This window comes from Pteropus medius, unplaced genomic scaffold (genome assembly GCF_902729225.1).
Source record: "Pteropus medius unplaced genomic scaffold, Ma_sr-lr_union100, whole genome shotgun sequence".
In the NCBI taxonomy this organism is placed as follows: domain Eukaryota; kingdom Metazoa; phylum Chordata; class Mammalia; order Chiroptera; family Pteropodidae; genus Pteropus; species Pteropus medius.
In genome coordinates, this window is record NW_024350319.1 from 9,176,051 (window position 1) to 9,202,993 (window position 26,943).

Here is a 26,943-nt window from a genome sequence, read left to right on the forward strand (position 1 = left end):
TTATTGTTAGTTTCAAGAATACAGTACATTGGTTAGACATTTATATAGTTTATAAAACGATCCCCCTAATTGTTCTTTCTGGCTCTACCCTTAGCTATTACATTAATGCTAACTACATTCCCTATGCTGTGCTCTCCATCCTCGTAACCATCTATCAACTAATAATTTGTAGTTCTTTAACCCTTCACCCCATTCTCCCAGCCTCCAAACACCCTTTCCGTCTGGCCATCACCAGATTGTCCTCTATATTTGTGAGTTTGTTTTTGATTATTTTGTTCATTTTGTTCCTTAAGTTCTACATATAAGAGAAATCATATGGCATTTATCTTTCTCTGTCTGACTTATTTCATTCAGCATAATAACCTCTAGGTTCATCCACGTCATTGCAGATGGTAAGATTTCATTTTTTTTTTAATGGCTGATAATATTCCATTGTATATATGTACCACTTTTTTATACAATTGTCTGTTAATGGGCACTTAGGTTGCTTCCATATCTTGACTATTGTAAATAGTGCTACAGTGAACATGGGGTGGATATATCTTTTTGAATTAGTGTTTTGGATTTTTTTCAGATAAATATGCAGAGGTGGAATTACTGTGTCATAAAGTAATTCAATTTTTAATTTTTTCACAAACCTCCAAACTGTTTTCCACAGTGGCTTCCAATCTGCAGTTCTACCAACAGTGCATCCTCACCAACACTTCTTGTTCTTTGATTTATTGATGATAGACATTCTGACAGGTGTGAGGTAATATCTCATTGTGGTTTTAATTTGCGTTTCTTTGATGATTAGTGACCTTGAACATCCTATCATATGTCTATTGGCCATCTGTATTTCCTCTTTGGAGAAGTATCTGTTCAGGTCTTCTGCCTATTTTTTAATTGGATTGTTTGTTTTTCTGTTGTTGAGTTGTAATGAGTTCATATATTTTTGGATATTAACCTCTTATCCTATGTATCATAAGCAAGCCTCTTCTCCCATTCAGTTGGTTGTCTTTTTGTTTTGTTGATGGTTTCCTTTGCCATACGAAAACTTTTTAGTTTGATGTAGTCCCATTTGTTCATTTTTTCTTTTGTTTCCCTTGCCCGAGGAGATATATAAAAAAGAAATTATTGTTAACATCATCAGAGAGTTTACTGCCTATGTTTTCTTCTAGAAGTTTTATGGTTTTCAGGTCTACATTTAAGACTTTAATCCATTTTGAGTCTATTATATACAGTGTAAGAAGGAAGTCCAGTTTCTTTCTTTTCTTTCTTTCTTTTTTTTGCATGTATCCGTCCAATTTTCCCAGTACCATTTATTGAAGAGACTTTCTTAACTCAATCGTACATTCTTGCCTCCTTTGTCATATATTAAGTGAGTATATAGGCGTGGATTTATTTCTGGGCTCTTTATCCTGTTCCATTGATCAACGTATCTGTTTTTATGCCAGTACCATACTGTTTCGATTACTGTAGCCTTATAGTATAGTTTGATATCAGGTAGTGTGATATCTCCAACTTTGTTCATCTTTCTCAAGATTGCCGTGGCTATTTGAGTATAAACATATATGTTTTTAGGGACAAAGTTCGACCCATAATAACACTTACCCTTACCTTTTATTTTTTTAACCTCCCCGCAAACCTGTCTAAGGATATTCCTCTCAAATTTGTCGTCTTCTTTCTTCTTAGTGACCTTGTCTCAAGTATCATTTTCCTCTCATGTGTCTTCAAACTTTATCTTTTCTGGCTCTTTTTCAACACATAAAGATATTCAAGTCTCCTTCATCTTGAAAGCAACAACAAATCCTACCTATTTCAACCTTGTATTTATTTTTATCTCCTACCTCTTATTTCCACATCTCTAAAAGTAAGTCTTATATTCATATTACACTGTTCCTCTTCAATGCACTCTTTATCAACTGTGATTTGGCTTCTGCCCCACCACTGAGACTGTTCTTGTCAAGATAATGCTCCCTTTGTTGTTAAATCAAAGGACAATTCTTAATTCTTTTGTTATAAAACTTAATGCCTCACTGGATTTTTTTTTATTATTCCCATCTTCTTCAGATTACCTTCTTCAAATCAAATCTCTTGATTTCCATGGTATTTTGCTTTCCACATATTTCCTATCTCTGAATGCTTAGGCTTCTTGGAAGGCTTTTTTTCCTCTACTCACTCTATAAGTGTTGATGTCCCCTCTGATGAGTTTATCTTTCTCTTCTCACTCTGTATAGGCTTTTCTTCATTAGTCTTATTTCCTTGCATGTCTTCTGTATCACCTATATGGTAGTGACCTCCCAGAATGTCTCCAACCCACATTTCTTCTCTGAACTCCAATCATACATATGCAGCTGGCTGTTTTACGTCATCTCTTGTATGTCTCACAAGCACTTCAGATGCAACGAGTTAAAATTATATTCATTAGCTCTTACTCCTGAACTTATTCCTTGTTCTGTAATATTTTTGTTCTTAGCGAGTGGCCTTACCCCTAGTCAGTTATCCTAGTGGGAAAACTTAGAGTCTTCTATAACTTCTCTGGTTTTCTAATCCCTTATCTAGTTTTTCTATATATTAAGTCTCTTTGTAATGTTTTCCAAGTCAGCCTTCTTTTTTTCCAACATCACTTGGACTGATTTAGATTAACTCCCCATACTTTCTTCTTGGATTCTTCAATTATTACATCTTATCCTATCCAAACCATTTTTTTCCACATTGTTGCTGGTTTGATTTTCCAAAATGCAATCTGAGGATGTTATTCTACTGAAACTCTTTTTGAGCCTCGATCATATTTTTCAAGATAAATTCTCAAACTCCTATATTCGCTTGTTTAGTCACATCTCTCCTGTTTCATTCCTGTAAACTTTATTCATGCTGAAATATTTTCACCTGCTTGAATGTGCCATGCCACTTCCTCTACATGGAAAATCTTCTCTCTTACTCTTCACCCACTAATGCTTTTTCTTTTCTTACATCTCTTAAGGCAGAAAGTCTTCCCTGTTCCTCAACTCCTTCATATGATTTGGATTTGGTGCCTCTTGATGAATCTTTTATATACTTACATAGAATCCTGTGTTTACTTCTGTGCAGCAGCATAGATGGTCTTATATTTTTTTTAGTATCTCCAGAAATTAGCACAGTGTTCATCACATATTATTCACTCAAAAATTTTTTGAATGAAAGAAGTCATGAATAAGGATAAGATTGACCTGGATATAGGGTAATAAGAGAAAGTGACAATTATTGGATCCTTGAGAGAAGACAAACATTTAAGAGGTCGGCAGAGGAAGAGACTAGATAATAGAGATCAAAAGGTGGTCATAGTTTCTCCAACGAGAAGAGAATCAGGAGAGGGTGATGAACTTGGTCATACATGCCAGTTTATCTAGGACAGTGCTGAATTATGCCTGCTATCTGACTCCTGTCCAGTTTAGTGCTGTTTCAGGTTTTTCACTTTTAACAATGTGTTGTTATGAGTAGCTGCATTAAGATAAGCTGAGATGTATTGGGAGAAATAGTAGGTGTCAAGGTATGCTGCCCTGATTCCTCCAAAGACTGAAGCACTCACTTCTTCAGTTACTTGGGTGGTCAGAAGCTTACAACTCTCAACTGAACTCTTTTCTACATGTTCAAATATAAAATCTGTTAACTTAATCCTAAAACTTGTCCTCAGATAGAGCCACCTTGTCTTATCCTATGACTGATGTGATCCCATATTGGATTACCACATCCAATGATTCATAATTGCAGGGGTATAAAGTCCTGTCCTCTCCCAATTTTGGACAATCATAAGAGTCATCCCAGCTCCACAGTTCCCCTATAGGGTCAGCCAGGGCCTTTGTTGTGACTATATTGCTGCTTAGTTCTCCCTCTGTCTAATTCTACCTCTTTCTTTCTTTTCTTTCTTTTCCTTTTCTTTCTTTTCCTTTTCTTTTCTTTCTTTCTTTCTTTCTTTTCTTTCTTTCTTTCTTTCTTTCTTTCTTTCTTTCTTTCCTTCTTTCTTTCTTTCCTTCTTTCTTTCTTTCATTTAACAACAACAACAACAACAACAACAACAACAACAACAATAACAAGCAACAACAACATATATATATATATATATATATCTCTCTCTCTCTCTCTCTCTCTCTCTCTCTCCTCCACCTCCTCCTCCGTCCTCAGGTCCTCAAGTCTCTTCCTTCTCTTCCTTCCTTCTTTCATGTCTTCTTCTCTTCTCTTCTCTTCTCTTCCATCTCTTTATATCTTCCTTCTCTTCTCTTCTATATTCTCTTCTCTTCTCTTCTCTTCTCTTCTCTTCTCTTCTCTTCTCTTCTTTCCTTTCCTCTACCACATGCTTTGATCCCAAGAACACACTCCTATAAACTTTCTTTGTGACAGTCTTGATCTCTGAGTCTGCCTAATGGGAAACCTGACCTGTTATAGTAGGTCTCACTTGTAGCTACTGCCATGGTCTCACGTAGTAGCATATAAGAGGTATGTGAAGTTAACAGATTTCTCACTTTGATACTTGGTGAAATCTGAAAGATGACCAGAGATAACCGGAATCTGTGTCTTTACCCTTCTCAGGTGCAAAAACCAATACCTGCCTCTCAAAGATAGCATAATAGTGCTCATTGATAAAATTAAGCATTTCAACATGTAAGTTAAATCTATTTACCTGTAGCCTAGAAATAAGTAATTCTTTCTTGCCACAGATAATGATAGAAGTATTATTTAACAATGATGTCCCTGACAATATCTGATATTGCCATTTGTGATGTGGCTTTTGCTACAACATGTGAGATACTCAAGGCTATCAAACTATTAGTAGGCAGAGTCAGTGGGAAATACAGAAAATTGTTAGTTAGGCATGCATGAAATATGTGTAGGAAATAGAGCTGGTCTTTTCCTAGAGCTCATAGGCTATAGTGAAAGCTCTTTTTACAATTATTTTGTCATTTATTATATAATAAAATTACTTTATAATTTGATTAACAGTATTGTGTTTCCTAGTACACTTTTTTAGTGATAACTATCCAAATAAAGGGCATACTTTATTTAATAAAAAAATAAGTACAGACTTTCCATTTCTAAAGTAAATGGATAATGAACAGACTGTATGTTGCACAAAATGTCTGTCAATATTACAGCTGACATGGGGTCCATGTCTGGTCACTTGAAAACTAAGAGACACAAATCTGCTGAAGAAGCAGTACCATTTATTTCAAAAGTTATTAGTTCAAAAATTAGAACACAAAAGACTGTGTTTAAATTTGATGATTTTATAAATGTTCTTTTAGAATGTGCATTTATACATCACCCTGGAAAGCATGATTTTTTTAATCTAGTTAAAATTAATTTTTCTAAAATAATTTCATTTTTTTCAAACTTTTTATGTGTAGATATGAAAAGTAAAGTGATAATTCACTTTATTGGTGAATAAATAGTATTAGAGACAGATAAGTAAGAAAATATTAAAGAATGTGAACATGTTGGTTTCATTAGCAGATCTTCACAAATAGTCAAAAGTTTACAATGTTATATTAATGTCATTAAATGATTAAAATCAGTTGATTTCAATGATAGTTCAATTTTTCATCCAATTCACAGAATCAGAGTAAAGTTTTGGGGAATTTATTATATCAACAGTGAAACAGCTAATATTTTTAATGTTATTATACATTTAATAATAAAGTTTCTCACTAAAAATAAAATTATTGAGTTTAAGAATACTAATACAAAACAGATTTTATTAAACACACCTTGTGGTAAAAATAATGCTATTAAGAAATTAAGAAACCTGTAAAATAGACATGTACTAGGAATTGGTTGTGGAACACACGTGATATGCAATTGCATCCAGACAAAGCTCTGATATTCTATCAATCTAAATGGAACCTTTGGTTGTCAAATGTAAACATACGTATATACACAGGACAAATAACTTACAAAGTTGTGATGAAACCTATGTTGAATTATAAAACATACTTCAGAAAATATGTACTTTTTCTCTTTATCCATCACCAGTCAGACTTTAGAAACACTTGAGCCTTTGAAGAACTAATTTGTAAATCAACCTAAGCTACCATAGTAGTATTGGACTATTTTTGGAGACAGGTCCTCCAAATTTTTGTTACATCTATTTAAAATCAGTTGGAGACCTTTAATGAAAGTATTTAATGAACATAGCACCCAACACCTCCAGTTTTTGAAGCTTTTAGAAAGTTTCAATTATTAAATCAAAACTTACACCATGGAAAATGTTGAACTTTATCCTCACGAACAAGAGAAGTACTGAGTAAATTAAACAAGGGCAAATTATAGCATGAGCTTTGGTTTCCAAATTCTCTAATTCCACTTTATAAAATTCAACTTGTAGGAACTTTAGCTGGGCAAATTGATGTTATTTCCATAGGGAATAAAATTTGGAATGCAGTTTTGCAGCATCTAAATTTGGTGAAACATTGAAAGAATCATAGGCAACTTATCTGACAATTATAGTAGAAGGTACTCTGAATGGTGGCAAAATGATAGTGCTTGTGGAAATATTTGAGCTCAAATATTTATACATGAGCTATTTGTTGATGAACAGAGTTCTATCCAAACACTTTTTTCAAAATTTAAATTCTTTCTAAAAATATAGAAATCACATATATTTGTGTATATGAAAACAAAATTGTATTGTAAATGGCCTTTATATGGAGTTTTTAGCTTTATTGAGGTATCATGTATATACACAAAAGTTCACATTTTAATGTATACAACCTGATGAATTCATACTTATGCATACACCTGTGATACCATCACCACAGCCAAAGTACTAAACATAACTATCACTTCTAAAAATATCCTTATGTTATTTTTTTTGTAAGAACACTTTACATAATATATATTCTCTTAATATACTTTAAAGTGCACAGTACCATATTGTTAACTACAGGTACTATACTGTACAACAGATTTCTAAAACTTCCTCATGTTGCATAACAAAAACTTTATATTCATTAAAAAACAACTCCTCACTTTCTTCTTCCCCAAGCCTCGGGAACCACCATTCTATTCTCTGCGTCTATGAGTTTGATTATTTTAGATACCCTGTATAAGTGGAATTATATGGTATTTGTCTTTCTGTGTCTGCCTTATTTAATTTATAATAATGTCCTCTAGGTTCATCCATATTGTCACAAATGACAGGATTATTTGATTTTTTAAGGCTGAATAATATTTCATTTATGCATGTATAGATCGCATTTTCTTTATCCATTCATCATTGATGGTTATTTGACTGCTTTTGTATCTTGGGTACTGTGGATAATGTTGCAATGAATATGGGGATGCAGATACCTCTTCAAGATCCTGGTTTCAAGCATTTTGGACATATACTCAGAAATGGTATTACTGGATTAAAACCACAATAAGATGTCACCTCATACCTATTAAGATGGCTAAAACTATTTAAAAAATTTTTTTTTAAAGTGTTGCTGAGGATGTGGAGAAATTGGAACCCTTATACACTGTTGGTGGGGATGTAGAATGGTCTAGTCACTATGGAAAATAGTCTGGAGGTTCATCAAAAAAAATTAAAAATAGAACTACCTATAGTGATTTTTGAACACTGAAAAGTAAGAGAGGGACTTGAAACATATTCACATTCTGTAATAGTTTCTGAGACTTATCAGTTGCTGCTACCATGTCACTGATGTTGCTGTTACCATGTCACTGATAAGTATTTAGTCATAAATTTTTGTTCAATAACTGCTCCCCAGAACCCTGAGGGTCTGTAGTTAGTTGTGGTTCTAGAGCTATTGCATAGAGAGGCAGATGCCAACCAAGGTGTGTCTGGGGCCTGCTCCCTCAGGCTTAAACTGAAGCAGCCCACCTTCATGTGTTTTACATGTTGGTTTTATACAGACATTTCCTTTTGCAAAATAAATACTGCTTAAAATATTTAAAAACTCCTGGCCTAGTGTTCTCTTGAACTTTAAAGCAAACAAAACAAAACAAAATAAACAAAAACAATGTTGTCAAATATTCTATCATTTGTACTATATACTCTTTTAAAGTATACTGTTTTTTATTTCCCTCTTCCTCTCCTCATTCTGACTTATTTATTTATTTTTATTTATTTTTATTTCTTATTTTATTTTTTACATTCCTAAATGAGGCAGGGTAGAAGGCTTTGAAATTACTTTATTAGGGTGGAGACTTTTTTTAAAAAAAAATAGTAGTGTGTATTTTAAAATAGGAATGTAGTGATAATGAAAAGAAAATATGTACTCATGAAAATTAGTATACAGAGACATGTTTGTATTATACTCTATTTGAAGAAAATGGCAATACTGAAAAGAAAGAACACAAACCATTTATGTTTAAAATTGTGTCAAATTGACTGCCAAATAGTGTTTAAAATAAGAGATGACCTCTACATATAGAAATATTTAATCATGAGAGAAATATAATCAAAATTATATTAAATATTAAAGGGTGATAGGAACTAATGTGATATTACAATAGTTTGGATCATAACATTTGTAAAAGATCTCTGCTACATAAATTATACCATAGTTGTAACTGAAATCTCTATGTTAAAGGAAATTTGAAGCAACCAGTATATACTGTCCAATTTATATTTTAAAAAATATATGTATGCATATATATGAATAGAGATAACTGGTAAGATATATAAATCAAAATTTTAATACTGGCTCTTTCTAATCTGGTTATGGAATTATAATTTATCATTGTCTTTGTTTTCTAAATATTTGCCCAATGCATATGCATTTATTTTGTAATCAGGCATGCAAAACCAAATTAATTTTATTTTTGAAATCAGTACTGTAGGTTTTTGGTTACATTGTGGCATATAAACAAATAGAGTTGTGATCGAAATGATAAACAGTGGTGTCTAGGCCAAGTTTGAAAGGAAGAAAGGTCAGGAAAGGATTGGGCTGAGAAAAATTGGGACTAAATTTCTCCATAGACAAAGACTAGATGAAAGGGGTGAAGGTATGAGAGATCTGACAGGATAGGAAGTTGTGGTCAGAGAGGGCAATAGTTAAAGTTTAATAATGATTCTGAAAACTGCTCTTGAAGGCAAGATCCACATTAGAGCCTGGGAGTAGAATTAAGGTTATTGCAATTTAAGACTACAGCAATTTTATGATAGGGTCATTTTGTGAGTTGTCCATGTTGATGTTGGTATGAAGACTGTGAAATGAGGGCAAATAAAGAATGTGAATTCCAAAATCTTCATTAATAAGAGGGAGTGGCAAGGAGGTTTACAGATGATGTCATCAAGGAGGGCTAAAAAGCATTATAGTGGAATGGCTTAAGTTTTAGAAAAGAGTGATTTGTCATCATATGTATGTATACATATATATTTATATGTATGTTTACCAGTAAATCTCATTTTACTTATTTTATTTGTGTATCAATTCATAAAATACAAAGAGTTGATATGGAGTGTACTTGGGGCAAAGCCGTAAGGAAAATAAGGCTGACTTTTTGCAAGTTAAACTAATCAAACCAACACATTATGAGTAATACAAAATATCTCTTAGGTCCTTCGAGAAAAATTGCTTTACTTGATTGTTGCTTAATCAGTGATATTGACACATATTTCAAAACTTTTACCAAAATGATATAGTTCAGAAAGATAAAAACAGGCTTTACAGAAACACATGTTAGCAATATGCATTCATCATTTTCGAGTGTTGTTAAATCTGAATTACATGAACTTCAAGATCTCTAGAGTCTTTCTCTGCTCTGGGGGAGGAACTTTTTATCAGATTTCACCAGACTGCATCCTTGCATGAATTCTTTTTTTGCTCTAATTCCATGCTAAGCAATCGATCTTCAAACTACTAATTCTCCTTTCAAGTAGTGAATTCTGATGCAATGCCTGGTTTGAAAATGTGAACTTGGTCCAAGCACAAAGGTAGCTGGGGAAAAGACTGATATACACAGAATATGTGATTTTGTTAATCTGATTATTGAGAACCTTCTCTATAGTGTATGCTGTTTAGTATGCATTCATATAGGACACAAACACCTTTTCTGTTCCTATTACTAAGTTTCATTCATTTACTTCTTTCCCAGATTTCCTTATGATTAATCTTTCAATCCTGCTCTTTCCAAGTTCCTGACAATAAAACCAAACAATTCGCCATTGCCTCTGAATCACTATAGATCTATATGTATGGCAATGTCTTCATCTGGAGCAAGTAGATAATAAACATTCTACTCAAAGTTTTTCCTCACTGGGTGAATTTCCGTTCATCACTGTTATTCCAGAACATTCTTAGTTGGGCTTGCACTGCTGCAAAAGTTTACCTTTTGTTGGTGCCAACATATAATGTAGAATTATCTGAAAATCAGACTTGAGTTTTTTCTTCTTCAATTAAGTGGTCATAAGGAACATACCATGAGGACATAGATGTTGTCGAAGGATGGTGAGAGCATTGTTCAATATGCGGAATAAAAAGGCAAAGCTGAATTGATGGCTTACTTTACTAAGAGAGGGCTTTGCAGGTCAGACACAGTCGCTATGAGTAGAGCTGACTGCAGATCTTATGCAGGGTTTTTTGAAGCATAGAGTTCAGGGATTGGTGAACTTTTACAGGTATAAATGTACTGACATCATTCGTAGAAGCCTGCTAGCTTTGGTAATGTTGTTGACTGGCACTCAAAGGTGAATTTATTGGAGTGAATCTATTCCTCACTGGCTAAATTTCAAAAGCAAAGGGCTGTCCTGATTGGCTACATGCCGTCATGGCTACAGAACAATCAGTCTTTTCCTAAGAGCATGGGAACATTTTTATTCTCAGTCCCCCTTTTTGGTTCTCATTCAACCAAAGCTGCAGGAGAGACCAATAGACCAACAAGGATTGTCCTGAGCTTTTCCATTATTGTTGATTCTCCAGATAATTCTTTGTTGTGTGCCACTGTCCTGTACATTGTAGAATGTTTAACAGCATCCTTGGTCTTGACCTGTAAGGTTCTCAGTTGTGACACTCAAAATGTCTCCAGACATTGCTAGATATTCTCTGGATGGGGGGACTCACCCCAGGTGAACTACTGACACAGACAAATCCATTACAAACTAGAAAGAAAGGTACTATCATTGGTTAAATTGTATGTACTTTTGAATATTGTCTCTAATTCCTCAACCAAACAGAGAAAGGGGCTGAGCTATTGACAACTCAACTATCATTGATCCCAGAATATGGACTTAACAAAGTAATCTTCTTTCATAGATGAACAAGACAAGTTTTGAAGGGAATCCAATGAACATATTGACTGTTCATCTTTCCACAAATTGATTGCCAATCTACAGACCTCTACAAGACTAGCTTTGTGGGTGTGTGATCTGGGCAGCCCCACAGGACCCCATGCTTAGAGAGACTTGACACTTGTTTTAATTTTCTGCTGTGGCTATTTTGAAATTTTTAATAATTTTTAAACATTTTTTCTAGGCTAACAAATTATTTAATTGGTTAGTAAATAATTTATGCATTAGTAGTCAGGACTAGCTTGGATTGTATTAGAGACTTATCAGGCCTATATCCCTTCTTTATGTAGTTAACAGAAGCAAGACAATCTAGGACAAAACAAAAACATGAAACAAGATCACTGTATATATAGACAAACAAATGCAAAAAGAAAACCTCCAAACAAACAAAAACAAACAAACAAATGAAAAAACAAGCAGTGGAAAAATAAGCTGGTGGAACGACTAAAGTATTTATCAAATGACATATCTTTACAACAAAAAGTTAACTACCTTTTTCAAAGACGTAGTCCTAATTCCTTTATTCAAATCTGGTTACAGATACTAAAATGAGCAAATTCAGCAATAAGAGCTTAATGAAATTAGAGTTCAAATCATTGTTGATTTACCTGGCATCAAATGGCAAAATAGTTTGGACACAAGGGGACCAGTGAGCATTATTCTTGGCCCAAGGGTTCCCTGGGATGCTGCCAAGTGAGGGTCTTCCAGATGATCCTGAGGTAACTTTCAGTAATGTTAAATGGTAAGGAAGCCATGAATAAAATCTGAATTTCTTGCTTACTGTGTGACAGCTATGCTGCTCAGACTCAGTCACTCTGAGTAGAGCCACTGCTGATTTTATATAGAGCTTTATGAGAAGCTTGGAATTCGGGGGTTAATGGACTGACATAATCTGTAGAAGCATAGTTACTAGGGTGAGATTATTAATTGCTTGGCACTTGAAGATTTATTGGACTCTGTTCCTGACTAGCTGACTTTCAGAAACCTAGTGATGGCTCCAAGTGATTGGTCGGTTTGCAAAAAATGCTTTCACTGAGGCATATTACCATTGATCTACTGAATAGGTGTAAAGTGGTTCTGGTGGCTACTTGTTCCTTTCTGCCTGACATTCCCTGACAATATACTTGGCCATTGCCCCTAGGGCTAAGTCTATTTCCTACAAATTCTGAGTTTTTCCAATTTTACTGTTAAGATTTATCGTCTCTAATTTGCCTCAAAGCTTTTACCACTTTACGCAAATAGGCAGCCATTCTTGCAACAAATCCTAATCTACAATCTACTATAACACAGAAGATAAGATTGTCAAATCAGACTCACGTGAATCAGATCTTGCCCATTGTCAAGCTCTATTAATAATTTCAAGTACAGGCAATCAAGAAGCAGGTCTGGGACATGGAGAGTGACTCCTGCTGTGCAAAATAACTTCACATGATCTCATGGCTGACTTCTTCTGGGTCAGAGAGTTGTGTGTCTCTTACGGAAGAAAGCATCTAAGAGTCATCCTAAACTATATGGTTTTTCTTTGTTGACTTATTAGTATGGAAAATATTTGAATAAATTCCTAATGATTGAACTATTTTAGCTTTGTGGTGATATTTACTATTTCTAAGTGTTTTGGATTTTTAAATTTAAAAAATATGTCTGGATTTATAGTATACTTGTCTGAGAATGTGACTCATTCAGTTTTTGCTTTTTGAAATGTCTTTAGGTTCTTTTATTGGCCAGTATACGCAATAGTCTCTTGACCTACTTCCTGACTTTGGTGATATAGCATACTCTTTTAGATTTATATTATTATTATTTCTATTCTGTATTATCAATGTTACACAATAATTTTATTTTTATATGTGTTCTCTAAATCATTATTTTGATTTTTTTTATGCTTTACATAATATTTTCTACAGCTCTTTAGGAAATATATGTTTAATTGGTTCCAATGCTCTCCACAAGTCTTCTTATATTTTCTCAATCTTGATTTATTATAATTTTCCTTAAGTAAACTTTCAAGTAAATATTTTTGGAAAGGTAACTTTAGTGGTATGTATTCTGAATCTTTGTGTAACTTAAAATTCTTTTCCTTCATATACAAACAATTTGGCTATGTAGTGAATAATCTTTCACTCAAAGTTAGTGAATGCTGCCCAGTTGTCTTGTGACATTACTTTTGTGGAAATATTTTAGATCACATATTTGTTTGTTTTGTATTTTAGTTTTCTAAATATTTATAGAATTTGTAATTTATCCTCGAAATTTTAAAATGTCATCGTATCATGGCTAGATGGTGATCTTTTTTCAATAAATTTACCAGGTACCTGGTAAGCTTGTTAGATCTTCAGAAAAGTGTTAATTCAAAAAAAAAAAACAAACTATTATTTCTCTGTGAATTTATTTCTGGTCTCTTAATGAAGTCTCTATCATGTGTTTCACTTTTGTCTACAATTTTATTTTGTTCTAGACTTTAAGAATCTTCTTAAGTGTGCCATTCACTTCATTTTTTGTTCATCCAATATGTATTGAGTGCCAACTATTTGTCACTGTACTAGGATTTGGGAATAAAATGTGTTAAACAGATATAGTCTTTCTCTCTTGGATTTTCACTTTGGGGAGGTGATGTGTAGAGATGCACAGAAAGAATCCTTCCTTTACATCATCAAAGATATCGTTTTATGCAGGGACACAAAGTTGAATTGTGTCTATTGGGTCTAATTATTTTACAGTATTCTTACTTATTTAATTATGCTTCAGGACTTCATCTGCATTTTGTTTTATGAAAATTCTTTTTGGGAGATCGTAAAGTATCACTATCTTTTCATTACTACTTCATAAAAAATTGGTTATAGGCAAATCAGTTACCTCCAGCTAGCTTTAAGCTTTATACCTAAGCTTTCTCTTTCTCCAAAATAATGAGACTTTCTTGTATTTTAGTTCAATCACCCAGTGTTCCTGTATGGCTGTTTGGTAATTGATATTTTTCATCTCAATGATAAAGCTGAGAACAACTATGATTCGATTTGATAATTCAGTCAGTCTATGCTTGTGACTCAATCACAATATGAGAGGCTAGAGAAAAGGATAGCTTTCTGAGATAAGTGGGAACTTTAAATATTTGTAGATCTATGACTAAGCCTTCTGAGAGTTGATTATAAAGCCTGTATATTATTTAGGCTTCTTGTTTTTTCTTTTCTATTTCTCCAGGTCATATTTTAGAAATACCATATTTATTGATTGTCTTGGCAGTATCTAGTAAAAAACAAACTAAAATCAATATCTTTGGATATTTTCTTAAAGCTAACTTTGTTTTAAAGATAAAATATTTGGTCAAAAACTATAATGAAATGAAAAGCTTCTTTTGTTGTGGAATACCACTGATGCATTTTGTCAATTCTTGTCATTTCATTGTATGGTCAATGAGAATTGATCATGTGTGTGTATTTCTAACAATTGTCTTGTAAATAAATGGAGGAACAAAACCTTTCTCTTCCTTTCAAAACAAGCAGAAAAGTAAACAAATATACAAGCCAGTAACTAATAAGCATATCTACAGCTCTAGTTAGCTCTATAATAAAATGAAAAAAATGTTAGAACTTTGTTAAATGTATTAAATTGTTTTAGGTGGGTTTTTTGTTTGTTTGTTTGCTTGTTTGTTTGTGGTCTACCTATGTGTGAGTAAGTCTGTTGTACTATGAGTATCTATTGAGATACAAATGACCATTCTTTCAGTATTAAAAAGAATTAAACATAAGCTGTGGAGGAAGACAGACAATAATGGACCCAAACCACAAATGTTTTAGGCTGTGGTTATTTTACCTCTTTGTTCTTGTTCCAGCATTTTATTAAATTTAACTTCTCTGGGAGGCAGCATATAATTTTATAATTAAGAGGGACAAGATGGACTCCTTGTGCTTTCTGCTGTGGTTTCTTAGTTGTGGTTTTAATTGTTGGATCTATAGGGAAAAAATCTTTTAATTCTAAAGGATGAAAAGGCAGTGAGCAATACATGGATGCAAAATGATTGGGGCAGTTGATGCTTCTCACTGAGGGGAGAACTAGTAAGCTCTTATACACCCATCCAGCAAAATAAGAAAACCCCATTGGTAAAAAGATATCTAAGAAGCAGTATTTCTTTCCTTATTATGGTTAGTTATTTTTGTTGTTTCATACAATAGCCATGATTTATATAAATAGTGTCTGCCTATATTAGTGGAAAGAGCATTGTATGTGGAAAGAGAAAACTTAGGGTTAAACTTGACCTGTGGTTAATTAAATATATTATTTTGGTTGTCACTTGTAAGCTCTCTGGGCCTTAGTTTCCTCTTCTTTAAGGTGAATGTTATACCACATAATTTCTAAACTCTTCTCCAGTTCTTGAAATCATCTGATAACTAGACCACATGCAGATTTTTACTCGTCCTAAAATATGTTTTTGGAGCCATTTAACAATTATGAATCCAATAGAGATTTATACATTACATTTAATTTTTGGTTTCTTCGAACTTTGGAACAGCTCTCCAACTTCTTCTTTCATGCTGTTTTCATGACAATTATAAAATATCCCACATTATGGATTTGTCTAATTGTTTGCTTATGCTGAGACTTAAACTTCTTTATTTTCTTAAATTTTCTGTAATTTAACTTCATTAGGTTCAGTATAAATATTTTTGACAAGATTTCTTGATAGGTGATGCTGAAATATGTTTCACATCATACCAGAAGGTACATCATATCAGATTGTCCTCCTATTAGTGAGGCAAAGTTTGATCCTTGATTAAGAGGGCAACTACCACACCACTCTATTTTATTCCTCCAGCTCTTAAATTTTATATTTCTTTGACTTTCAATGTCTTATCAGGACTTTTTATTATTATGCTCTTGAATTTCCTAAATGTACATTCATCTAATCGATAATGGCCAGAAAAGTCTTCTAATCATTTTAATTATTCTCATTGGATCGAGTACTCCCAGTTGCTTAATGGTGTCAAAACTCCTTAACCTGGCAGTGCCAAAACACCTTTTATTTTACAGTCTCCCAGCAAGCCCCTTTCTGCTCCAACTAAATTGATTTGATTTTTATCTTCTACATATGATCTTGTCATTCCCCCTCTTTACCTTTAATATTCTACTGCCTTCCTTCAGAATACCTCTTTTGATTCCTACTGGCTTATATTGATCACCTTTTATGATTTATCTAACACCACACAAATTATTCTCTTATTCAGTTTTTCTTGCTGATCACATACTTGATTTAAGGCATATACTTTTGTAATTTTCAATGCAATATTTTTTTCTTACTGGAAGTAATAGATTTTCAATACAGGGATTATGTTGACTCAAAGTTATAGTCATTGAAAAGTTGAAAAAAGTTTTAAATGTGCGATAAACTTGTTTAATGACTTACTTTTTTTCTCTTTATGTCCACAGGCAACATCTATTAGATGAGACAAATGAGTCAGCATAGTAATGATGAATGAAAGTATGGCTTTTTATAAAGTCAAGTAAGATACCCTGTGAGACAAAGCTATCATTCAGCAGTATTGTGAATTTTGTCTTCTAATTTCAGGTAAGGTATGATTTTTATGTGGCCTATATTTCTGGAATTGGGCAATTCGTTCCATATGGAGCTTTTATGACTATGATTTGCTAGGAAATACTGCTGTGCTTGCAGATCATTCATTCACTGATAAACTGAATTGACTTTCCCATGTATTTAACTCAGTTTTCATTATGACATAATGAGAAAATACTGGTTTTGGAGTCAAAAAACCAGGATTTAAGTATTGGCTTTGCCGCTTACCTTATATGTGACTTTGAACAGTTTCTTTAACTTCTCTGAACTTCAATTACCTTATCTGCAAATAATAATAATAACAATTTAAAAATCCTACTGTGCCTACTTCATAGGGTTATTGCAAAAGATAAATTAGATAACGTGAAAAATCCTATGTGATTTACAAAGCACCATCCAAATGTAAGGGATTATTATTTATATTTTTCAACTTATTAAGGAAATAAATAGCCTCTTTCAGGGAAAATTTCTATCTTCTAACTCAAAATTATGTAATAATTTTTCTTTTCTTTTAAACCAGGAAAGACAGATGTGATTGGGTTTTTTAAAAAAGCAATAAGATAGGAATTAAAGAGAAAAAAAGAATTAATTTTTCTTTGAATTTCTTTCTAACCATATATTTCACTTATTTTCTCTTATTCCTTCTACATTATGGAATTGTGTCTTTTTGGAAATAATATTTTGCTAATTTTTTTTATATCGATCCAGCTCCTGGATTTAGGGCTCTCTTTATCCAGATGAACAAACATCTGTATTCTTATATTCTTTTTTCTTTTAAATATTTTTTTCCATTGATCATACAACCAATATTTATGGCATATATGCTATGTAAAAGTAATTCTTGTGTTATTTATTTAAAATTTAAAAATGTGTGATATCTGTCCTGGATTTTATTTTTCTTGGATAATAAACAATTTTAATCACCTACTATATGCAAAGTACAGTGGTCATATAGAAATTGCTCAAGAAGTCTTCATATTAGTCTGGGTGGCAGACATAGAAACAATCTGAACACTAAAATTGTGGGTATGGAGAGAAGAAATAAAGAATTTACAGAAAGGGGATCATTTTGTCTCAAATGAAGGGAGAGATTATTCAAAATGTACTTTTAATTATATTAGACTGATTTTTATTCAGAGGGTATTTAGGAATAGTATTAGGACACTACTCGGGAAATGGGTTTATTATCTATTGCTGTATAACAAATTACCCCAGTATGTCGTGGGAGTCACACACTATTTCTCTTGCCGTATTCGTTGATAAGTGAGTCACTAAGTCTAGCCCTCATATATGGTAAGGGGAGTCTCTATGTTTTGAAGAGAGTAGTATTAAAGAATCTGCATACATGTTTTAAAACTGTCACAGTCTGCTCTCTAGTCAAAAATTATTTACATTCTTCCCACATGCAACATATGCTCAGTCACTACCAAGATCTTTTTCACAAAGTTCATTCTTTACAGCATCAGCTTAAAGTCTAGGATCATCTATATTAGATCCAGATGTGAAAGAGGCTCCTCTGGTGTTCTTTAAGTACAGTTACTCAAATATTAACCTGAAGACCTATGAACCAAAGAGACCTAAGAACCAGAGGCAAGTCCTCTGCTCCACAAATACTCAGCACGGATAAGTGCTGTTGATACTTCTAATCAAGGGTGAACACAGGACCTTACAAAAGACACAGGTCCATAGAAATTCCATAATATAGCAGAGCACTGGTTGGCAGTTCCTTGAATGGGAATCAAGGCCTGGGAACAATTCTCCATACCTCTTGGCTCTGCACCCTCGTTTCTTGGTTTTACCCTATGAGTCATCCTTCCTTTCTCATGAAGCGCAGCCAATGCTTGTAGTTGAGTAGTCTTAGAAGCCTGCGATTTTCCTGTAGAAATTTAGGAACCCAAAAATCTCTTTTCATTTTGTACTACAGTGTTCCTTTCAGTCCAAGCTAGTGGTATTTCTGCCATACAATTGTCTTTAAAACTTGTGGGTCTCCTATGACTCTTAACTGAGGACTCATGCCATTTGACAAATCCACACTTATAAATATTTTTGAGATATGCCCTTCCCTAGTTAGGCTTCTGCTGAGACTGCTGAGAAAAGAGACCCGAAGCTTCTTAGAAGCCTTATTTTTTAACTAAAATTTTCTGAGGCACTCACCCCCTATATTTTTCTGAGGTCTAATCAAAGGATTTCACAGCTACTCCCTCAGCTTCATCTTTACAATTTTTTTTTCTGATAAGAGTTCTGAATTTGCTCTCTACCTAGGGACATGTCTTAATTTTAGTTTGCCATCTGGAAAAATTAGGAATTTTCAAAACCAGAAAGTCCTAGCTCCTTTATGTTTAACAATCTTTTTTTTAACTTATCTCTCTTTTCTCACATTAGATTATAATCAGTCCAAAAAAAGCCAAGTGGCACTATCAGCAGTATTCCTAGAAATCACCTTAGCTAGACAATCCAGTTCATTAGTACATTTCTACTTTTCATGTAACTTCAGGTAAGGGTGTCACTAAGATTTCTATCACTCCATAACAAGGATTCCCTGCCCTCTAGTTTCCAATAAAATTTTTCTTACTTTCCTGTAAGACCTCACCAGTAGCCTCCTCAAAAGGCATCAAGTTTCTTCTACACTTTTCTCAAAGTCCTATCAGCTTCCTCTCACTTCTTGGTTCCAAAACCTCTCCCACATTTTATGTTTTTATTATAGCATCATATCATTTTGAGTACTAAAATCACCATTAGTTATCTATTGCCTAATAACAAGTTGCCAAATATGTAGTAACTTAAAATAATAACAAACATTTATTATCTTCACAATTTCTTTGGGTCAGGAATTCAGGATTGGCTTGATGTTGGCCAAAGCTACAATCATGTGAAGTCTGACTGGGGCTGGAGAATTTGTTTCTAGGGTAGCTCACTCACAGGACTGGCAAGCTGGTGCTGGTTGCTCGTGGGAAGCTTCATTTTCTTCCAATGTGAGCCTGTCCATGGGCTGCTTGACCTCCTCTAGAGCAGGCAATCCAAGAAAGCAAGCTGGAAGTAACAATGCCTTTTATGACTTAGTATCAGAAGTCACAAACCATCACTTCTGCCACATTCTATTCATTAGAAGCATGTCACTATGTCCAATGCACAATCAAAGGGAGGGGAATCTAAGCTCCATCTTTTAAAGGAAGAGAGTCATATAATTTGCAGACATACTTTAAAACCATCACAATCTGAATCCTGCTCTTGACCAGTAACTCCAAAAAGATCATAAGGGAATGCACATGTGCACGCAAACACACACACACACACACACACACACACACACACACACACACACACACACACAAATGAAGAAGTAATGAAAAGCTGGAGTATGACCCCAAACTTCAGTACATAACCCCAGGTCTGGGGAGAAAATTTTAACCAAAGCTAGAGGGGTCTGAATAACATAATACAAAAGCAGGCCAAAAGGCTTTAGGTATGCTTTCACTCCAAAGCTAACCACTCTAGTAGGAGAAAAGTACAAAGAGCACCCGTGCAGAAGAGAGAAGAAAGCAGAAAGAGCTGACAGACAAAGCAGATTTTCTTTAATGCCTAGAACTGGCTTGCCACAGGTTTTTCCAAACAGGGTAGTAACACTAGGGCTGCTTTGGTGTTGGAGAAAAAAAATCTGGAAAAGGGGAAAGAGAGATGATGGAGGCTTTTTAGGGCAGCTCATATTCTTACCGCCCCAGGCCTGTGAAAGAAAAGAAGGAAGGAATGTTTCCAGGGATGTTTAATTAGCAATGTGACTCTCCCCAAGTAGTAAGTGGTCAATGTAATGTCCTTAAAACTGACCAGATCATAGTAACAGTCTCCCCTTTCAAGATGCAGCAATTTAGAGGAGTAGGATTGGCATTTCCTCACGTTTTGGTTTCTATCTATTAATCTAGTTGACTTAACAACCATACTCATGGTCATTCTAGAGTGTGATTATGGCTCTCATGAGAGAAAGAATAGCAGCATAGTAGATGTTCTGTTTATTCCTTTTGTGACACTCCTTTAGAAATCTTTGCTGCTATAACAATTGAGAACCTATATAATGTAAATCTAGGCCCGAGTTCCTTTATGAATGTCTCTCAAAATTGCCCCAAGTTTCTGAGATGGATTAAGCCTGGAGATGAAGTTTATCCCATGGCCAACATATGCACTAGGCTGAGATTTCCTTCCTCAATGAAATCCTTCATTCATTCCTGCCATATCAAAAATGCTCAACTGCATTGCCTAATAAAACAGGGTTATTAAAATGAGCACCATGTAAAAATGTAACCCCAAACACTTACACAATATAAAAATGCTCCACTACATTAAACTTATTGCCACTACATTAAATTTTAAAAATTCCTTTTCGTTATTCTCTTTCACGGGGCCTATTTCGAGGAGCATTTGTCCTGACTCACAGAAGAAATCCTATCCCCAAATCTCCACTAGCTGGTGGCAATGCTCAAAACAAGCTTCAGGTGGCACATTTGAGATCCTGGGATGCCATAGGCGACAGTTTAACCATCAGGTTTAATCGGCAGCTTTTCTTGTGCATTACAGGAAATGCCAAATTCCCAACTGGGGTCAAGAGGAAGCTCCGCTGCCCACAGATCCTCTGAGCCAATCTCACACTTTAGAGTCTGTCATTTACAACACCCCATTTCCAAGTACCTATTTCCATATTAATCATGACTCCTGGTTGCAATTCAGAAACCCAGCTCACTAGATGGGAGAAGAAAAGGGAAAGAAATTAACTTGTTAATTATATCGCAGCCCCAATCCAGTTATTGGGAGTCTAAGCTTGCTATTAAGATCTTAGTTTCATCTCAGGTAAGTTTTCTATCTCTGCCTTCTGAATAGGGTCAGTAAAGGACACAAAAAGGTGTGGCCTCCACTCTCCATCTTTTTCCTCACTCTCTCATGTGCATGTGCTTTTCATGGCATAAATGAGGGTGGGGTAGGGAGAGAGAGCAGTTCATTTCAGTGAGTGCCCATACCTTGAAGATAGGGAGGTGAACCCCTTTCTGTTGGCAAATTTTGCTTCTCTATCAGACTGGTGACATACAAAGATACTCATATCTTCAGATCATATTTCCACCTGGGTACAGTAGAAAATACGCTTCTATCATCTGATTGGTCATACGCTCTCAGCCATGCTTTCCTGACCCAGCTCCAGGCCAGGAGAACCCCCAGAAGAGGATACTCCTATCTCATTTTAGTCCCCTTTAGAGGGGTTTACCTACCACATGCCCTCTCAGGTGTGTGGTTTCTGGCTCGATGGGCAGCTGTCCCACGCAGTCTGATATCTTTCTTAAATCACCTCGAAATCCTCAGCACCAAGTAGCATGGAAACCTGCTGTTTCTCCTTGGAGCCACAGAAAACCTGCCACATGCTTTGTATCAGTTCTAAAATGAGCCAGCTCTCAGCAACTCCAGGTGAGAAACAGGCCCTTGCCCCATGTTGTAGTGATCCTCAAACCCCGACTGATGGTTCTCCTGGGACTTCCAGCTTTTTCCAGGGTGAGAGAGGTTGGCAGATGGAACTTTACCTTTCTCACACCCCTGTCTACCATCAAGAAAATGGTAAAATGGAGAAGAGACCACGTGTCACACTGTGATTCCTCCCCCAACTCTTTTTTCCTCTCCTCATTTCTAGGTCTCATTTTTCCAGATGATAAAGGAAGGACTATTATCAAATAGATTAGACTAGGAGACCACAGTACAGCAAACCATGTGGTGAGGAGTCTAGCACAAATAGACTACTGAACTTGAAAGGTGAAGGAAGTGTCTTTTGTTCTTAGCAATGAGGTATTATCAAAGTACTTTATACCACCTTGTTGGATTAATACAGACAATTTATGTGACCCATGTGAATTCTTGTGCACGACATTGAAGACCTTCCATAATCTGAGCATTATCTACCACTCTGTGCTCCTCCCCTCACTCTCCCCTATTTGAGTCATGAGGAGCTTCTGTCTGCTTCTTGTTTCTCTCCATTGCCATGACTGTGTTGTTCTCCACTCTACCCTTATCTTCCAACTTGAGGTGACCAACTTTTTCCTCATATCCTCTGAATTTTTCTTTGAATGGAATTTAGACTGTGATCTCCTTGAGGGCAGAGAGCACATATCACTCACCTTTATATGCCTAGTACCAGACATAATGCCCAGTACAAAATAAGTTTGAGATACGTAGTGAACTGAATTGAGGTTCTAAAGGAAATTTACCATGTCCAATTTGTTCATTGCTTTTTTGAGGGCCCCTATATCTTCTCTTTTATTTTTACTCAAGAGATTTATTTTAGGATGAGATCATTTAAAACAACTTACATCATGTTCTTTCTGTATGCTCTTTATGCATACCTTTCACAAGAATATTTTATAGACAGTAATTCTCCTGTCACTCTTATGATATAGGTTAGTATCACTATTGATTGAATAGCTTATTCATTGAACTACTATTTTTCTCAGACTCATTTCAGAAAAGTACAGCTTTAAAAGATGAAAGACTTAAATTATCTATATATGAGAAAAGTAAAAGAAAAGAAGAGGTACTTGGCCTCTAAATTCTTGACACTGTAATAAACCAACTTTGATAGCATTGATTTAATAACTAACCTAAGATAAATGTTAAAATCACCCAATCTATAGTTTCTTTAAAACAAATAATTCAACCAACAAAGGCACATGAAATGAATGATAAGCAAAATGATTAATGCTATCATATTCATTCTGTGTTTTGAGTTCAAGAGAACATCTTGGGATATTTTCACTTCATAAAAAGGCTAAAACATTTTATGTGTTATGACTATTATGAGAGAGGCAGTCGCATAGTAGGTAGTCTGTGCTACCATGTGTTAAGCACTGTAGTCAGTAAATACTTTATTTCATTGTCTCATTTAGATCTTACTACCTGATTGTATTAGTCAGGGTTCTCCAGAGAAATAGAATCAATTACGTGTGTGTGTGTGTGTGTGTGTGTGTGTGTGTAGAGAGAGAGAGAGAGAGACAGAGACATAGAAAGAAAGAGACAGACAAACAGAGAGACAGAGACAGGGAGACAAAGTTATTATGAGGAATTGCTTCACATGGTTATACGGGCTGACAAGTCCTATGCAGGGTGAATGGGAGGCTGGAGAGCTCATGTTTTAATTTGAGTCTTAAGGCAGGAGGAAAGCTGATGTTCCAGTTTGAAAGCAGCTCAGCAGAAGAAATTCTCTCCTCGTCAGGGAAAGGTCAGCCTTTTTGGTCTATTTAGGCCTTCAACTTGTTAGATGAGACCCACCCATATTAGGTAAGGCAATCTGCTTTACTCAGTCTATCAATTCAAATGTTAATTTTATCCAAAAACACCCTCACAGACACACCCAGAATATTTGACCAAATATCTATATATCTTGTAGCCCAGACAAATTGACACATAAAACTAACCATCACACCTATGTAGTAAGTTCTATGACTTATTCTGCTATTTAGATGTGGAAAAGAGAGGTGATTTAACTTCTCGTTACACACAACTCTAAATGGTAGAGACTCTGCTCAAACTAGTCTAACTGGCCATAGCATAGTGTTTAAAAGAGAGAACAAGGTTTAGAATTTGAACAGACCTCTGTTTTTCTTTGTGAGAATTAAGTTTTTTAAAAAATAAATATAAAAGAACATATTACCATGTTTGACACAGACCCATTATAGCTAATAATGTTTGTATTAGTAGTTGTATTATATTATTAAAAGGATTATTATTAGTTTAACATAAACCTCTATCCTTTTAGAAAAACTTGAGTGAGAATGCCAAAAGGACTTTATATGAAGATATATTTGACCAATATTATTCTCTATTCTTTCCTTGGTTTTGTGATCTAAAGATAAAAGATTGTAAGTCACTAGAGAGTTAATTTCTCCAACATATCTTCTTGCAAAAATAATATTAACTTTGGCAGAGATATACCTTATTCCTGCTGATGTCATTAGAAAATGGCAAGGTCAACCAAAATGAGAAATTGACAGTGTCTCTGCCTTCCAGTTTTTAATAAGTATTGTCCAAAGAAATAATAATCAGCTCTGAACTTGTTTGTCCTTGAAGTGCCTTTTTAAAAAGGCCTCCTAGCAAATCTAATGTAAGATCAAAAACAGTTGAGAAAAAGTAGAAATCATTTAAGTATACGTCCTTACTCTATCCTATGTGATAGAAATAAAATACTTATACCCTTTCAAGGACCTGGGCACTGGATATTTGTCTCCTTCTTTTCCTAGGATGTGAGAGAATGATAGCAAAAGAAGCTTTGATGACTTAATAAACCAGATTTTCTAACATGTAAATAAAACATAGCCTCTTAGGGAATAAGTGGTCTTTTAAAGACTTTGTCCCACGCATTCCCAGCCTCATTTTTAAGGCAAGACTCCAGACAAAACTGTGAAGTTAGTTATATATGTATTTTTATTCTTCTGTCATTGGGTCTTTCATCCAAGATCTTCATGTTCTTTCATCTTCATATTTTGTGTTCTCAGCAAAGGATGTGATAAACTCATAGGCATTGAGATACAATGACTTAAAAAAATTATTGTGCTTTTTCTACCAATGCCTTTTAATTTACTGAGATTTATAATTTTAAAAGCATTAATTTTAGGCATCAGAGGAATTGAGGAGGCATTTACTACAATCAGAGGAACCTTCCTGGAGCTGCTTAAATCACAACTAGACTCCCTCTCTGCTTTCTTAGCTATTAAGGTCAGTCTTGCTCTTTTCTCATTTTCTGTCTAAATAGGCTCTCAATTCCAACTACACCGATCACAGTTCTTACCTGATTCGTACTAAGGTTTCTTTGTCTTGTCTCTGTACAGTGTATCAATGCTATTGTCTCCACTCACAATGGCAGTCCATGCCCCATATTTCATCTGAGCCCAGCTTAATTAAAATTTTTCTTCATTTAAGGTGTATAGCTTCATCGAGGAAATGATCCATCCTCCAAAGAAGCAACTATGAAAGAGTAAAAGATAGTATACAATAAATAGCCATTAGTGCATGGGGTGGTGATAGATTCATGAGTAATACATTGTTCTGACCCCCTGAAGGAACTGACTTACCTATAAGGAACATAGACAGATATACAGAAAAGTATAATACAGCAAAGAAGATGCAATAGCAGCAATAAACACAGGGTATTATGGGAGCCGAGAAGAGGGATAACCCATCCATGAGGGTGGATTATTGTCACCTGGGTAGTCCTTAGAAACTGCATCATCTTCGAAGTTGAACCACACAGTATAGTTTCTCTAACTTTGCCAAGTAACCACTGCATCACAATTATAAAAGAAAATGTTTTAGTCTAATAGAACCAACGAAAACACACATCAGAGAGAATGTTTCCTGCCAAGGGCAGTAGTCAGGCTATGAGCATTGTTACATGCTGGTTGCTCACCTTCTCAGTGTCTCACACTCAACACTGAAGGGGCTCCTGGGCCAATTTCCTGATCACACACATTCTGGCTTTCCATACTCTGGTGTAGAAAGGTGCTTACTGAAGATCCTCTCATGTTAGCGAGTCACATCCTCACAACCATACCAACAAGCTGTATTTGGCAGGCATTTCCCTCTAGTAACAACTGTATAAATCATGTTTAAGTTCCTAAGGCACTGAGAGATTACAGAGAACAGTGATTAAAAACCAGCCTGCTTAGGTTTGATTCCAGGCTCCATCACTTACTAATGGTGTGACCGTTGGAAAGAGGTTTACACTCTTCATGCCTCAGTCTACACAATGTGAATGACAATAATAATAGCATTGCCTCACAGGATTGATGTGAAGATTAAATGATGCAATAAAGTAAAAGTTCTTTACACTACACCTGAAACCTAGTTTGTTAGTTTCCTAGGACTGCTACAACAAATTATACAAACAGGGTGGCTTAAAACAATAGAAATTTATTTTCTCACAGGTTTGGAGGCTAGAAGTCAAAAATTAAGGTGTCAGCAGGGCCATGCTCTTTAGCATGCCTCTTAGCATGTGGTGTTTGTTGGCCATGGCTTGTAGACATATCACTCCAATCTCTGTTTTTACATGTTGTTCTTGGTATATGTCTCTCTGTGTCTTCACATGGCCTTCCTATAAAGATACCAGTCATTG